This window comes from Pyrgilauda ruficollis, unplaced genomic scaffold (assembly GCF_017590135.1).
Source record: "Pyrgilauda ruficollis isolate IOZ18807 unplaced genomic scaffold, ASM1759013v1 scaffold88, whole genome shotgun sequence".
NCBI lineage: Eukaryota > Metazoa > Chordata > Aves > Passeriformes > Passeridae > Pyrgilauda > Pyrgilauda ruficollis.
The window spans coordinates 1,743,510-1,759,828 of NW_024530821.1; the positions used below are offsets into that span (position 1 = coordinate 1,743,510).

General features: G+C 37.7%; 1 protein-coding gene across 1 annotated transcript in view; it reads left to right on the forward strand.

Moving 5' to 3' along the window:
* LOC121364719 (catenin alpha-2) overlaps nt 1-16,319 on the forward strand; it is a 401,992-nt gene that overhangs the window by 76,428 nt on the left and 309,245 nt on the right. The gene's annotated exons all lie outside the window — the stretch shown is intronic.

Consider the following 16,319-nt stretch of genomic DNA (forward strand, 5'->3'; position numbering starts at 1 on the left):
AAGGATAGACCTTTAGCATTGTTATTTTCATTGGTACTGTTACAGTTGTTAGAGTGAAGGAATTCAGTGTCAATAGTGCAAATTGCAGTCTTTTAGTCACTTCATTTTACAGTTCAGGTTTAAATGTTTCTTTTCAAAGATACTGTTCCAGGTAATCAAGTCACCTCAAGGAATAGCTGTTTGAATTGAAAAGCATTATTTGCTTCTTAGTTTTTTGAAATGATGGTTGACAGGTTCTTGTGAAAGCTTGAATGAATGTGAAATTTTTCTGCTGTGTTATGGGTTAGAAGTTATAAAGGAGAGCATTAAATACCAGGTTTGTGAGGCTGTGGTAGAAAAGAACTTGCTGGGTTTCTTCCTACAAAATCTTGCTTTGTAGAAGCAATACTGGTGTCATCCTTAAAGGTCTTTTGAAAAAAACTTTGAGAACTGATGAATGGTGGTTTCTCAATTTATTGTAATGCCTCTTTTTCAGTACACAGAGTTTTGGTAATGGTGCAGTTTGCCCGTGGACCAGAAACATTCTTGTTTTATTTCTGACTGCATTTACAGAGGGAGGAAAGTTTTAAATTCCTGCAGGCATTTATGACCACTCTGTAGGTTGCTAATATCATTTCATCAGTTTTATTTAAACACATAATGGCATGAGCAGCTGCTTTTATGGTTTCCCACAGTATGGTTTTTGAAAGTCTTTTTTTTTTTCTTTTTCGTGTCCTTCTTATTCTGCGTTGCACAACCCCTGTAATTTTTTTATTTTTCTGCTTTATACTGAAATGTAGTCAACTTAAGTAAGATTTTTTTTTAATATCTATTCAGTAAACATTATAAAAACTGAATATATATGTAAATTACATAAAATGCAGTACTTCTGATTTTAGCAGATCTGGTGTGGTAGAATTTGACAATGATAATTTCTAAACTGAAGTTAGCAGCTGCAAGGGATGGGATTAAGATTACATATTACTGGGCCTAAATTTAGGTTTTTTATACATAGGGGCAGGTAAAGCAGGGGGTGTCAATTCAATTCTTTAAGGCTGGATGTAATTTTAAGATACCAGGTTAAAAAATTACACTGCTTATTTGAGCATTGACTCCTCAATCTGTCCCTCCAAGGAATTTGAATCCTCCATGGGTCAACTTGTTGCTGCCAGCCAACTTCCATGTCATGTATGCTCTAGGAATGGACAAATTGCCAGATTCCTTCCTTCATAAATCATTTGAGCCTCTGTTACTTAAGCTGCAGTTACAATTGTCAGAGACCAGATCAATACTGGAGATAGATCAATATGGCCAACAGAGCCTGAAGAGCTGTTGAGATGGCAACTGTTATAATCTAATATGGGCAGGGGGTAAATTAAATATCTCTAGACTTCTCTGACAGATTAAGTAAGTCTACATAGCCAGGACAGATCAGATCCTGAGTTTGTAGGCAGTTCCTGTTATTTAAGGGTTGAATTTCATGCATTCTGCTCTGGCTTTGGTACTAAACCTATTTCCTTGAAACCTCTGGATTGATTTTCTTGGGTTCTCAAAAGTTCTGAGCATGTTCAGTATAACAAAAGATCTCACTTGGAAAGTGTTTTAAAGGTTTCATGAGTTTCAAAAGGGCAAAAGTGAATGGGACACACCAAACATGACACAGTCCTAAGTCTGATCAAGGTTGATTTTGCAGAGATGCACATCTTTAACATCTTCTGCCTGTGTGGCTTTAAACCACTGCAGTCCTGCTCTTGCTTTAAAGACTATGAAATTAATCAGTCATTCACATTTTTGCATTTCTTCTGTTTGATGATAGCTGAAAAATGATGATTTTTTTGGGATGGGTGTTGATCAAAATGAGCATGCATCAAAATAAATACTTTGTGGTGATATTGAAAGATGCAGATAATGAAGGGCAGGGTGTTGGCAATGTGCTGTTCGGACAATGTTAGTTCAGTCCTTCTCCAGCTTAAAACAGCTCCTTTTCATTCTTCTACTTCTATGATTTGGGTTCAGAGGGGTCCTTCTTACAAATCTTCAAGAGCTGATGGAAAGGGCTATGAGTTGAAGAAAAGTAGATACTTTCAAAATTTTGGCATAAGTAGATACTTTTCAAACATCTGAAAAGAAAAAGTTGGTAGAAAGAAGGAGAGGGGAGATTTTGACTTAGGTAAGTGAAAATGGTGCTGCTTCTCCAGTTGTATTATTTTGTGTTGTAAAAGATGTATTTTGGTTTCTACTTCATCCTCCTCAGATAAATGTTGATTTGCTCCATTCCCTATGTGTCAAATAATGCTTTTAATTAGTCCCTAGGCTCTTTACTAGCTCTGTGAATAATTATGTATTTGTATAGTTACTGCATTGACCAAAGTCTCACAGTACCTAGACCCTCTGCAAGGGAGATCCCTGGGAGTTCTCTGCAAGAACTTCTATGGAGATGAGATGTAAACTGCTTCATTATTCTTTGTATATCCAGAAATATGCATATTCTTCATTTGCCTTATCAGTAACTTTGACAAATTATTTTCCAGCTTGGTATCTATTATTTCTCTCATGAACTCATCTGAACTTAGAATCTGTTACTTTTGGGAAGCAAAGGCAAGAGAGTTCTCAGTTTGCTGTGTCATATGACTTTCTTTTTTGCCAGGGTCTCAGAGAAAATTGATAGGGTATTTTTCAGCTTCTTATGTATATGTGATAAATCCAGTAATTTATTTCAAAATAAAATTATGTTTCTAGACTTCTCTCCTACAGAGAAGACCTAAATGCAGCTCCACAGAAGCTCTTAATGCAATTGTTTTCTATTTGTCTAAATGAAAGCCTTATTTAACGGATGGTTAGCTCTGATTGGGATCTAGTTTCCTGCTGGTTTTCTCTCCTGGATCCTTCATGGTTTATATTGCAGGCTGTCAGGGAGCAAAAATACCAGGAACCTGGGAGTTCCAGCTCTTAAACTCCTGGCTCAGAAATGTGCTGCCAAACTCAACCCAGTGCTGGGCACCCTTTCTAGCAAAACTGGGTGCTGCTGGGTTGATGTCTGATTAACATAAGAAAGAGAGGAAATTATATCTTTAGAAAAATATGCTTAAAAAAGGATGCTTTGAATTCCCTCTGACATCATCAGATTCAGTGCCAGAGACAGACTGAATTTTGTGTTGCTGGGGTGTATCAATGATAAATTTGGAAAGCAATTGACAAGTGAGTAAGCCATGAGTGTTAAAGACCTCTGTAATCACTCCAGTACTGGCTTGGCATTAATTCAAATCTGCATTTGAAAAGGCATTTCCCAGCTGGTTCAAATATGATTTTCTCCTCTAAAGCCTTTGGGCTCATTATTAAGCCAGCTTGCATTCTCCTGCCTTGCTTTCCCTCTTCTCCAGTGTTCCTACTCCCGGTCCCTGCCGACATTCCAGAGGAGCTTTTCTTTTTTAATTATAATTGGTTTTTTGGGACAGATAAAATTTCTGTGTGTCTGAGTGGTATGATCAGTCCTTAATGGAGTCTTGTATTACTACTGATGATTTAATGTTTAGAATCTGAGAACTAGATTTTCCAGAGAGGCTGTGGAATGTCCCTCACTGGAAATATTCCAGAACCATCTGGATGCAATCCTGTGTACTGTGCTCTAGGAAGACCCTACTTTACCATGGGGTTAATGTTTGCTCTTTGAAATCTTACTCTCTAAAGTTACCGCCTGTCTGTGATACCTGCTCACTCCTGAGTTCCTATAGGTCCTAATTTCTGTTTCCTATAAAGAAGAAAATGTTATTTCTTGAAACAACAAAATAGCAGAAAAACAAATGAGAAAGCCCAAGCCTGCTGGCAGCTTCTCTTCACAAATATATCAGTAAAAAATTGGAGTCGCTCAAAGGAAAAACAGAGTGCTGCAGTACATGAAGATGAAATGTCCTTAGCAGACAGCTGGTTATTGTGCTTGATTGGAGAACGACAAACACGATAGCAACTGAAAAATCTATAAACTCTCAAGATACTGCCAGCTGTCACATTGAACAGCTTCATCTCAATTCATATTTAAGATCAGCAATAATTGGTACGTACATTTCAGCTCTGGAGCTGACTCGCATGAGGTTAATCTGGGTGACAGTGAGCAGTAAATTACAGTTATGAGACAGAAGAATGTCCAGAGCTGTCCTGAGATGAGGAATCAGGGATGAGTGACAAGGGATTGACTGCTGGAGCAGCAGCATCGACTGATTCAGGCGTGACTGGCACAGCAGGGCAGTATTTCCATCACTACCATTGTCAAATTCCTGGCTGGCCAAATAATTTTTAGAGGACAGCAGCTTGTCTAAAGCTTTCCACTGTATTTCAAGCTGGAGATGAGCTATTTTACTATTCACTTCGCTCTTTCAGAGAAGTTTTGTCTTTGTGTACTTGAAAGAAATAAGTAGAAAAACTGTAGTTGCTATTGGAGGAATAGGATAGGTTCCCAAATGTCCTATGCATTGCTTCTTGCTCAGTTTAAGATTTTTGCACTTATGGATGCCTCCTGAGTGCCTTGACTGCTCACAGTTGTATGTAAATCACTGTCTAAGTATGCAACCTGCAGTGTGACTTGAGACATCTTTTCAGGAACCTTCTGTCTCTTCTATTTTGATGATGTCAAGCCCTCATCATAAAGCATGTCCATTATTTTTCAGTAGATTTATAGAAATGCTGTTTCATTTACAATTGCACAAGCTAGTTTTGATTTATTTATTGATTCATGAATTTCCTGGTTTTGTAATTCCATATTCAGCATTCGCTGTGTTTTTCTTATCAGATTCAGAGGACCACACTGTTTTTTACAATCAGAAATAAATAAAAAAGCTTTGAGAAAATGAAACTTCATGGCTTGGAAATGACAAATATCCTTAAAAATTGTCCTGATTTCAGGTTCTGGTGATTACAGATTTACACATCCCTGTTGGAATTACTAAAGTAATATGCTCTTTACAACTACCTGTTACAATCTACTCTAAAAGGGGAGGGTAGACCAGTTCTTGTTAATAAAGCCCTTGGGGTGGATTAGAGTGAAATGACCTTGAATGAGTGTTTCTTGTAAATAGACACATTAGTATAGTAGGGTATATTGTAGAATAATTTGGTTGCAAAGGAAAACAGATATGCAGGCATTTTAGTTGTTATCTTTAGTAATATGACAATATAAGAGCACAAAAATCACCTAAGAAAATGCACAAGAAGGAAAGGATAAGAATAAAACTATCTCACCACCCAAAGGCTTCACAATGAGACTTGGTCAGTGCAATTTTGCTGGTAGTTGGTCAAAATAATGGTCACAGACTGGACCTATCAGGTGGTGTGAGAAACCCCTAAAACACCACATCACTAAGGTTCAGGTAGGAACACCCAGGTACTTCCCCTGGGGTAGGGAGCTTGGGGTGATGTTGTGTTTGGGTGTTGTATTCTTTTGGATGCAAAGAAAAATACTCCCAATACATTTATAGAGCTACTGGGAATGAATCAAAATAAAAGAAGCATGGGCTTACTGCAGTTAGTGTGCTTTCAGAAAACCACATCAAAAATCTGTGTCTCCTTGGAGGCTACAAAACATCTTCTGTTGCACATTAAAAATCCTTCAGTAATTGTATAATTTGACTGTTGAAGGGGGTGCAAAACATCTGTATTTTCAAAGACGTGGGATTTCTCTCTTCTTGATTTATTTTCTTTAAAAACTACCTGAATCTTCTCAGCAGTGGGACTGATTTTTTACTATAACTGGGCAAATTCTGAATGGCTTTGGTTTGTCTGTTGCACTGAAAATTCAGACAAAAATGACACATTGTTAGATTAGCATTTGGATAGTCAAGGATTCACTTCACCTCAAGAAAGGTCAAAGCTCTTCTCCTGTCAGTAATGCCACTGCAGTATTTACAGTGCCATTAGCAATCCAAGCTACAGAAAATATGTCAGTTCTGTGTAAACCTGCAGTTTATCCTGCACTGGATTGGATTATTTTTATTTGTTTACGCCAGGAATGTTTTTACAAATGAGAGGAAGGCTCTGCAAGGCAGTGTTGGAGGAATTTGCTGTAATTTAGGGAGTTTTCAGCTGAAATGATGGTGCTGGATATCCAGAAGAGGGCATGCTTGCACATCAGAAATGTTTTGTGCATCACTAAAGATCTGCATGCTGATGTGGTACAACTGTAATCCAGGAAAATGTAACAGTACATAAAGAAAATATGTTACCTTGTTAGTAGCGATGGATTCTTCAGAAACAAATAGATTCAAAAGGTTGTTTGGGGAAAAAAAAAAAGTATTTTAATAAAATGAGTATTAAGTGGATGAGCTGTCAGATAGAAATTTGGTAAATTATTTCAGCTATAGGTACATGAATGCTTGAGAACATGTGCATTCTTATACAGAATCATTTCCAAGTTTTACAGCAGTGAAATGTATGATAATGTGAAGCTAGATATATCAGTGTTTGGTGGGGTCTGATATTTGATCTGGGAAATGATCTTACAAGTTCCAAAGTGCAACAGAAATGCAAGGGCATCACGTTTTGTGACACAGTAACTTGTTGTTTTTCCAGAGTTGTGTATTAGCCAGATGTTGGGAGCACATGAAGTTGGTTTTTATATTTTCATTTGAGGAATGAAAGACAAAAAAGGTCTCTGCAGTAATCAGTTCCCTGAAAACCTGCTTAGTAAGAATTGGAGGATTGTTTCTTTTTTTTTTAGATGACTGAGCTGAAGGAGTAAACAATTTTATTTTCAGATTGGATTATTTTTTGAATTTGAAGTATTGATTCAATCTTCATAATACTTGGAAACTTTTTCAGAACCTTTCCTTTTAACAGATATTGTAGCTGTTTACAATATTTTGGTTTACAATATTTTGGGTATCACAGAATGAAACAAAGCATTTTTTGAAATTACTTTGTCTATAATTTTTCAATTCATCTCCCAGTCCACGCGAAGGGATTGTAACTCTATGATCATTGATATCCCATCCAGCCCAAACTATTCTGTGATTCTGTAGCAAAGCTTTAAGATTATCTGCTTTATAAAGTAAATTGTGTTTAAGGTTAGGGTAGCATACTGACCTCACATTTTCACGATACCTATATCATACAGGATTTTTATATCTTTGTCAGATCTTTGCTGCCTTTACTGTACAATTCTAGCATTTATTTAAAAGATAACAACACAAAGAGAATGGCAACACAGATGTATCATGACTGTAATTATGCATTAAAGTTGCAATGAAATTTTTATATTTCTGTTTACTGAGATCCCTAAAATACAGTTGTGTAGCTGTGAGTGGCCAGTGGCTGAGCTCTTTGGGATGTGCTCTAAAGCACATGGTGTGGAATAATGTGGTTACTGTGAGGCTGTCAAATGCATTGCCAAGGATGCCCTCAACCCTGGGATCAGATGATTTACGTTTTAATTGTGTTTTAAGGCTAAGCTGAGCAAGTAGATAAGGTAGAATTAACCAGAGACTATTAATGCCATGAAACCTTTGGTGCCCTTAAGCTGTTGCACTAAACCCTGGCTGAGCTCTTGCTGGGAAGAGACGGAATCACAGAATTACATAACCCTGTACCTGGAGCCCCTTAGACCCAGGATGCTGCAGAAAATCACATTACTTGGATTTTGTTATAGCATTTAGGAGGGAAAGGAGACAAAAAGCCCAAAGCTGACTTTTCCCAAGCTGTGAGACCATTCACCCAGGGAATTCCCTAAGATTATTGAGTGGTGGGTGGTTTGTTTCTGACAGCAGAACAGAAGCTGCTGTGATGTCAAATGTCCAGAGCATTTGCTTGTGTATTTCTTTTCTCTATGAAGCACCTTATGATGATTTTGCTGTGAATTTTTATTTTTATTGGATGAATAAAAATAATTTCTTGTAACTTCTTTTTGTCCTCCACAGGGATGCAATCAGATTATTAGAATTTTTTAACAGTTACAAAATTCAAGCACTTGAATTCATTTGTTATTCCATTATATTATTTTTAAACACTTTTTTTAAATTTTTGAATCTGAACAATAGTCTAATGACTAAAGGCTTTGCAAGGCAAACTTTAATGTGAATAATTTGTTATCTAAGATGGAACAGAGGTCAGTGTCATGGTTAGCACACCATATTAATCCATAAGAGTAAACACCAGCCTTTACTTTTTCAAAATTTCCTATATAAATAAAAAAAAAAAAAAAAAAAAAAGGAAAACAGTAAAAAAAAGAGAAAGGAAGTGAGAGGAGGGATTTTGTTGATGTCTGTCATAAATCCACTCATTCAGTAGAAAATTATATCTTATTCTTCTGACTGGGTAGGTGAGCATGAAACCTTGTGCTTCATGCAGTATTTTTGATTTCTGCTTATAGAATGAGGGTATGGAGCCAAACCCCATGGATGTCAGGAAATGTTGTTCATTCTTACATGTATTTTTAAGGGATTCACTTGGGAATATGAGGTGTCTGATTTCAGTATTTCAATATCCCCAGGAAAGGCAGTAAGGTTAACTCACAAGATTTAAAACTTCATTGTATATGTTGTGAGAGTTGGGTCCTGGATTTTATGGGGTCTGGTTCCTCCTGGTGTGTTCTGCCTGGAGAGCTGTCAAATGCTCAATTATTGACATTTTGTCTGGGTGAATTCTAATTGAAATTACGAAATCAGATTTAAAAAAAACAACAACAACAAAAAAATCCCAACCAATTTAATATCAGGATTTAACTATTGAAATACATGCTGAAGTAGAAATACAAAGGCTTTTAAAAAAAAATTCTTCCTATTTTCTTTCCTGTCCTTTCACTGTAACTAAATAAAGAAGTGAGAATCAATTAAAGGTGTTTCTGATGTGGAGTGTGTAAGGCCAGACTTCCCAAGCAGATTTACATCCATTTGTGTGTACAAAACAATAAAACTTGAAGGCTCATTAGCTTGGAATGACCCAACTGTGTTTTATGTGAAGGGGTCATTTCTTTACTAATGAGCCTCTAAGCCAGATGGCCAAGCCCACAGTAGTCTAACTGCATTAGGGTGATTTAGATTTTTAGGTAAATAGCTTTGCTTTTCTGGTCTTTTACTTTGACTCTTAGAGACAGGAGCTAGAGGGACAGCTTCTTCTAGGCTCTGTACACACTGATTTTCCTTAGAAGATAAATGGCTGAGGTGACTCAACTTCTTAGGGTTTCATATCAATTTCTAATATTTTTCTGATTTGTAGTGTATCTGTTTGCTATTATCCTCCCTAGAAACTCTCCTGGGTAGGAAGTTATTGTGACAGTCTTTGCCTATTATTGGATTTTATTTCGTAGATAATTAAACTCATTCTTATTGCATCATCTCTGAGCATGTATAAATACACATGAAATGCAAAACTACAATGATTTTGCACAGGTGATAGTGCAAGAATGATATACCCCATTTCTGGAAGTGCCCAAGACCAGGTTGGACAGAGATTGGAGCGAAGAGTGAAAGGTGTCCCTGCTCATGGCAGTGGGTGGAATTGGGTGGGCTTTAAGGTCCTTTCCAACCCAAACCACTTTGTGATTTCATTATTTGCTTTCTAATATAATTTTTCTATTGAATTTTTGCTTGTGTTTATGAATTTAGGATGCTTCAGATGCTTAGGGTGAGGTTGCTCATTTGAGGCTGGATTCATATCACTCAGCCATGTAAGTGAGGAACCAGGTCCTTGTGGATACCCCCAGGATTGCTACCCTCAAAATACACTGAATTTTAAGTGCTCTGGATTATTTTCTTGGAATGCTTTTCTCTTACCGTGACTAGATCATACACAAAAGAAGCTTGGAAATGTCATAAAAATCTATGCAGACAACAACCCAAAAGAGAAGAGAATTTAAGGGAAGGCAGCTTGTGAAGGGCAACATTATCAAGATGGTTTTGAAAATGTTTCAAACACATTGTGCCAGTGAATAGCCATGGTCCTTTCAGCAGTGCCACATTTCAGAGAGATGTGGATGTAGCAGATTGTCTGTTACTGTGAATTAAATAACTTCACATGGTGATTTGCTCATATCTTTTGGGAGTTTGTCTCAATGATGTTAGATAATTGTGTATAGGTTCTTAGTGCTGAGAATTGGTCTTATCTTCAAAGAAGGTGGTTATATTTGGGGGAATAAGAACATAAAAGGGCTCAGAATAAAGCTTTATCTGGCCTAGTATCTTATCTCTGGTAATAGTCACGGGGGATGACTCAAGAAGAATATAAGAACCTGGCAAACATGCTGTGATTATGATTCCTCTTTGCAAAATTTATTATCTTAGCCTCCAGCAATTTATGGTTCAGGGAGTTCCTGAACCAAAGGTGATATTTGCTGTTTAAAAGTGAATAATCCAGATCCTTACTTAAACAGCCTGTAGAGCATTAAGATTTTAAGAGATTTACACAAGCCTCTGGAATAGCTATTTTTGCATCATTTTGACCCAGTCGTCCTTTTATTTTTAACTCTTGTTTTCCTCTCCTGAGTTTTGCAAGATGCTTAGTCCAGGATGAGCTGGGAAAGGGAGAAATAGAGAAAGTTATTAAAGGAGGGTTGTGAAAACTCCTATACTTTGGTAAAACTTTTTTGAACCACGTTTGTAGACATGACACACTTTAACCTGCATTTACTTACTGAACCAAAACAGAATGTGCTGCATCATTTTAAATGTATCAAGCCTACTACATTGAGATATGATCACTTTATTTCCACCTGCTGCAATTCTCCTGCTAAACCTGCCTCCCCCTAGCAGCAGTATCTTTCAAAGCAGTGGGAATTCCTACTGGGGAAAATCTGCCTCAAATTAGCTGTGGAGATCTGAAGCAGGGATGGTCTGGTATCCTGTACTCTCCCTGTGTGCTTTTTAAACAAACCTGATAACAAAAAAAAAACCCACACCTTATGCAGCATCTTCAGGGTGGCTGCACTGTGTGGTAGAAATGAATATGCTGTCAATGAACTTTTCTTTGTTGCAAAATATTATAAAATAGTGCAGTAAAGCTTTACTTCAGTGAAAGAGTTTTCCTCTAAGACAGTGCAGAATCCGTGCCAAAATACACTCCCTCCAGAGAGGAGGAATAAAAAGTGTCAGATCATGAACAGAGTAAATGAATTTTGGATGTGAAAGTGCACAGAAATGTTAACATTGTTGTGATTTGCCCATGCTCATAAATCTCCTGCCTGGAGAATAAGGACACGGGTCATTTTCTGGTGGAGACACTAATAACGAGGAAAAATAATTTTTTTCTCTTTTATCCTGGTTTCTATGTGTTCCCATTTAGCAATGTATTGGCTAAAGGGTGTGTATGTCACATTTTCAGCTTCTGTTTCTCTTAACCAAAGGCAAATGAGGTCTTTCCCTGAGTATTAAGTGACAGGAAGAAAGTTATTCAAGCCCATCATTGCTTTTAAAACTTATTTGTGACGATGAAACTTCTACTTTATAATTGAGAATGGGAATCTGGTCTCCAAATCACACCTTAATCTGTAGTCTGGGAGATGTAAGTGGTATTTTATCTCTTTACTTAGTGTTGCCAGACTAACAGAATGACAATAATATAACTGGGTTTTGTCAAAGCATATAATTAAATGGCTATGAAAACTAAAGAGCATTCCATTCACTGAAGAGTGGTTACACTTGTACTGCCATGTAAGCAAAATGGCAATAACAAAACGAGAGAGCGTCACACACTGTGTACATTTTGATTTGTTAATAACAAATTTAAAATGATGAAAACTTCTCCTAAGGTAAAATTCTTACCAAATCCCTTGAGAATTCCATGGCATCGTAAATGTAATTTGCAGTTCTTTACAATTATGGTTTAAATAGACCAAGTCTAAAGGGAGTCTGCCTATTTGATTTCCAAATTTGCATCACTTAAAATCCAATCAGACCAACTGTTCGGATTTTTATTAGATATGAAATACACAAATGGGTTCAAGGCCATGCTATGTTTAGCAAACACATACCTTGTTGTGCAGCATGGGTTATCTAACTCATTCCTTAGCATGTGGTTCGACCTTCAGCCCACCCAGACTGCTCAGTGACTCCTTGAATTGTTACTATAATAAACCCTTCGATTTTCAGTAACTGGTGTTTTACAGCCCAGCAGATTGCATTTGATTTTGTGGATTCGCTGTAACATATTGAGTTTAACGGATTTATGTAGGAATGTAAAACAAAAATAATACAGCAGGAGCTCTGGGTTTTTGAACACAAGGCATTAGGATTGCAGATGGCCGAGTTGGATAATGACATTGAATAATTTACTGGGGAAGGTAATCTGGTTTTGACAGAATACATTAACATTTAGCTGATAGTACAGGTGTCTGGGTTCTGAGGTGCGTGCCCAGAGCTGAGGCACAGCAGAGTGATGGCGTGAGGTGCAGCTTTACAGACTGTGCTTAAAGAGGAAGTATATTTTCAAAACATACTAAAATAGATTTAGAAGACCCTCAGCATTCCAGTCATTGCAATAAGTTCTCACTGTCTGGTGTAATTTTTTGTTGATGAGAGAAAAGGAGCAATACTTCTTTAATGGGCTTTGATTAAAATTGTATGTTCATTACAGGGTGGATCTAAGAAAACAAGGAAGAAGAAAGCACATCAATTAAGAGATTTCTCTGCTGTTCATGTCTTTTATGTCAAAACATGGCCTCTGCCTTTTCTCCCAAATTGGCAGTGAGACACACCAATCTTTTTTTCCATGACATTATTAAAATGTAGTAGACACAATGTTAATATTGATAGCTGTACTTTAGAGAGAAACATGGAGAATAATAAGCTGGGACTGGTTGAGCTCTGCTGGCAGGAGCTCTTTGGGCTGGATTTGTCTGTGCGTGCATTCCAGTAATGAGTGGTGCAATGTTCCTGCAGCTCCCTGTCTCTGACAGCAGCACAGAGCACACGCAGAGTCAGACTCACAGACCATCAAATCCAAATGGTTTGGGATGGAAGGACCTTAAATGCCATCTCATTCCTCCCCCTGCCATGGGCAGGGACACCTTCCACTAGCCCAGGTTGCTCTAAGCCCCATCCACTTCCAGGGACCCACGGGCAGCCACAGCTTTTCTGGGTGCCCTGTGCCAGGGCCTCACCATGCTTGCAGGCAAGAATTTCTTCCTAATATCTAATCTAAACCTGCACTCTTTAATTTAAAGCCATTCCCTCTTGTCCTGGCCTTCCACGTCCATGTCCCAAGTCCCTCTCCAGCTCTCTTGGAGCCCCTTTAGGCATTGGAAGGTGCAGGTTCTCCCTGGAGCCTTCTCTTCTCCAGGCTGTACAACCATGTTAGTTTGTTTTCTTCCAGCCTGAGGTCGGTTTACCATGGCTGTTTTCTTTGTTAACTGATAGGTCTGGAAGAAAGTAACCAGTTCTTGTTCAGTGAAATACATTGCTCTAACATCTGTATTGATAAAGGTAGCAAGTACATGTGCTTCAAGGAGTATTCATGAGCTCATTGGATAATGAGTATGTGACTTCAATTATGTGTATCATATTGATTCACTTTAAGGCTGGTATTTTTTCAGGCATATCCCGAATAATTTTTGCCTTGGCAGGGAAGAAACTGCCAGTTTGCACATTTTGGAGCTTGAGAAGCAAAACATTTCCACTGTCTGGGCATAAATGGAACCATTTAGTTGCCCATCTGCAATGCTTGAGCTGTGCATCCTCTCTTCCAAGCCTTGACTGGTGTCCCTCACTGTACTGCTTGATCATGAGCAGAGCTCAACTATTCCAAATTTCCAGCTTTCAGCACAGGGAGCTTGCTGAAGGAGACATTATGGCTTGATTTCAGATGGAGCCTTGTGCAGGCTGAACCATTTTCAGAGCCATCCAAGCACTGCTTGAGTCCCTGTTTGACTGGCAATATTGAACCCAAAGAAGAATCTAATGAAAGGAAGGGAGCGAGCTTTCAGCAATACATAGCAGAGAGCTTAAATCGAGTTAAACTTGCTGTTTTCTGCATCTTTGGTCTTGCCTATTATAAAAGGCAATAGCTATAAAGCTTTCTGTAAGGAACTAGCACTGGATAGAGCCAAATGTGGAGAATTTGTGTTGAGCGCTTGAAGTTTTTCAATATCATAGAAAATTGAAAACTAGAAGATGTAAGGAAAGAGACCTTAACGCAGTTAGCACACGAGTTTTATAAAGTAACCCATAAGTCTTATGAATGCCAAAATAGCCTGACCACAGTATTGATTTTATAATGTTGTTCCTGACTCTCGCCTTGCAGAGCAGTGACATTTCATTACACCCATTGGAGCCATAATAACTGAAGTGCAACACCAGCTGATGGAAATGAAATTAAATCTATCTTCAGTAATAAAGCAGTGGTGTCCACCAAGAATAGAATACAAACCTGTTTTCTAGTTTTCTAATGTTCTATTACAACGAGCTATAAATAAAAATAGGTATTTGTTGTGGCAATACTTCTTGTATATCGTCTAACAACCAGATAACCTTATCTCTCTTGGATTCACAGCAAGATGTTCTTAAAATAAGTACCTCTCCAGTGAGAAATTTGTATTCTCCAAAATATTTAACAAAGTTTCTTAAATAGCTTCACATTTGTGGTGAAAGACATAAAAAAAGAGTCCCCAGAATAACCCTTTGTTTGGAAAATACAAATCTGGACACAGACACAGTTATCTGGATTTTTTCAAGACATTGAAATACGACACATTTAAGAATTACATTGTATGGAAATTCATCCCGTTGATTTCAATCACTGAGTGACTGAAACATCACCCATCTGAGAGCTAGAGATATTTCTTGTTTTGTTTACTTGTTTTCATAAATAAAAATTGCTGTCTTTTCTCAGGTTTCTCATTGGTTTTCTTTAAAAACAGTGTTTACTGTTGACCAGCAGCCAGATCTTCCAGGTCAAGATGGGGAGGAGAGACCCTTGGCTTCCTTATGGATCTCTTTTCTGAATACCAGGTGAAAGTAGTTCATTATTTAAATCTGGACATCCAAATCCTCACTTGAGTTGCAAATTTTGCTTTCATTGTTTTGCTGATACCAAAGGCTTTTGCAAAGGTATTAATTATGGCTTGTTGGATTCATGGCATTTTGCTAAGGATTGTTTTAACTGGCTTTTGTGAACCCAAAGACTTCCATCATAGCCTAATGCAGAAGGAATACTTATTTACTCCTGGGTTACTAAAGGATTGGACTATCAGATATTGGACTATACCAGATATGGATGGTTACGTGCCAAATTCTTTGCTTCAGGTTCTCAGCATTTTTTTCCAGCTTTCTGCGAGCTGCAAACCTTTATCAAAAGACAGGCAGGACAGGATATTTTTCACAGTATTTTAGCTAATTGAGTAAGTTTTGGGAAAATAAAGTACTAAAATCTACCCATTTTACTTCATTCATTTCTTCTTTGTGGAAGAAGGACCTAAAGTCAGAGCTGTTAAATGACCTTTTCAAATAAGTTATTAAGAATTCAGAACAATTCTTACCATTTTCATTTCAGTCTTGATGTCTGTATTACTCTTACTGGAGTCATTTTCATTTCCCTGTCTCCTTTCCAAATTTCCTGACACATAACTGACAAGATTTACCTGGAACATATTGTGTGAAGACCTCAGCTGGAAGGGAGCAGAAGGGGCCTGACACTGGGATATGAAATGCAACCTTCACCTGTCACTTTATGGTATTAAAGTGTGTCTGACACCTGTGATTCCATTTCTCTGAGAGGGATGGTAAAAAACATAGTTGAAAAGTTATAAACTTGATCTGTTTTTGCTTTATGATGGTCTTAATTTTTGTTATTTGCCTTGTATCTTAATTTTTTTGGTTTTTGGGGACTTCTAAATATTTCCAGTTTGTTGGTTTTGTTTTTTTTTTTTTTTTTTTTTACCTTCTAGAGCTAGTATTTCTTCCTATCATGGTATATTTATTTAGTTAAATAAATAAAAGTGTAGAAGTGGCTCATGTCTATTGGGAAAACATGATTTCTTCCTGTCCTTCTTAAAACTTAAAAGAAATTTCAGTACCTAAAGGGGGTCTACAGGGAGACTGGAGAGAAAAGAAATTCTTTCCTGTGACAGTGGTGAGGCCCTGGCAGAGGTTGCCCAGTGAAGCTGTGGCTGCCCCTGGATCCCTGGAAATGTCCAAGGCCAGGTTGGATGGGGCTTGGAGCAACCTGGGATGGTGGAAAGTGTCCCTGCCCATGGAAGGGGGTGGCACTGGATCATTCTTAAGGTTCCTTCCTACCCAAATTCTCGTGTTTTATGATTTTCAGTGAGTTCTTTTAAAATGTTTTTCTGTGGATGGAGAGCATTGTGGGGTGGTGAGGGAGTGGAGCTCAGTACCTGATTTTCCTCTTTATCACTGTTGTCTCAGGCTGTC